This window comes from Orycteropus afer, unplaced genomic scaffold (assembly GCF_000298275.1).
Source record: "Orycteropus afer afer isolate SDZICR_OR568_19922 unplaced genomic scaffold, OryAfe1.0 scaffold00601, whole genome shotgun sequence".
Taxonomy (NCBI): domain Eukaryota; kingdom Metazoa; phylum Chordata; class Mammalia; order Tubulidentata; family Orycteropodidae; genus Orycteropus; species Orycteropus afer.
This window is the reverse complement of record NW_006922188.1, coordinates 643446-644528: the sequence shown is the minus strand read 5'-3', so window position 1 is coordinate 644528 and position 1083 is coordinate 643446.

Below are 1083 nucleotides of genomic sequence, written 5' to 3'. Positions count from 1 at the left end.
TGATGGTTTTAAAGATCAAAGACCTACTCTCTTGCAGTATTGGACCACAGGTAGGATACAGGCAAGAGGCAGAGGACATGGCTCTGGGTGGTAGGAGGCAGTGGTGGTGGTGATGGCAGTGGTCGCAGTGGTTGTTTCTGCTGCTCATATAAGTGAGTAACAGTGGATGGTGCAGTGTGCACTCTGCCCCCTCCCCACTTGCTTCCTCTCGTTCAGGTCCCGCTGCCATCAATAATTCCTCTGGTCTCCATTGGCAGATCTATTAGCTCCGGCAGCAGCAGCATTGGCAACAAGGGTGACTGGAAGTGGGATCTCATAATATTTTAATATGGTATTTGCACAATGCCCAAATCACATAACATCCTAAACATCTTATTTCATAGAATGTATTGTGGTCTTTAAGTGATACATATATACATATAAATATATGTGTATATGCTTCATACACACACACACACACACACACACACACATACACATACACTTCACTGGTTTTTCCTCTTTAAATAACTCAGCCTAAGACAGTGGTCTAGATAAATAGCATGAATGTTTTGAGTTTGTGAATAAGAAAATAATTCATGTGTTCAAAATGGACTTTCATAAGGCTCTAAATTATATTAAAACTGCCCAAATACCATAAAAGTCATTATTTTTCTGTGTCACAGCAACAAATCACCATTTTGTAGAGTGTATTGTCTCCTCTAATTGTTCTCTATGGAGTTGACCTCTTATTTGCAGAAGAAGAATAGTTTTAATAGTTTGTAAATCAGTAGTCTGTTTAAATGTTTTTGGCAAAAGTAATAAAACATACATGTTACTACTTTTTTCTCTTTGGCCTTTTCCTTATGTCTGAAATATTCTACTTCTTTCAACTGATGTTTTTAGTTTTTAACTGTCTATTTCTAAGCAGTTAATATGCTTGTTTCGCCATTTCTTGATTTTTTTAAAAGAATTTCTGTATTATCTCTTGATTTAGAGAGGTCTAACATTTAACTCTCTTTTTAAAACTACCTCAATGCACTTACCTTCCCCACATACTCATAATACCATTATATCACAATTTTTGTTTAAACTATTATTTAC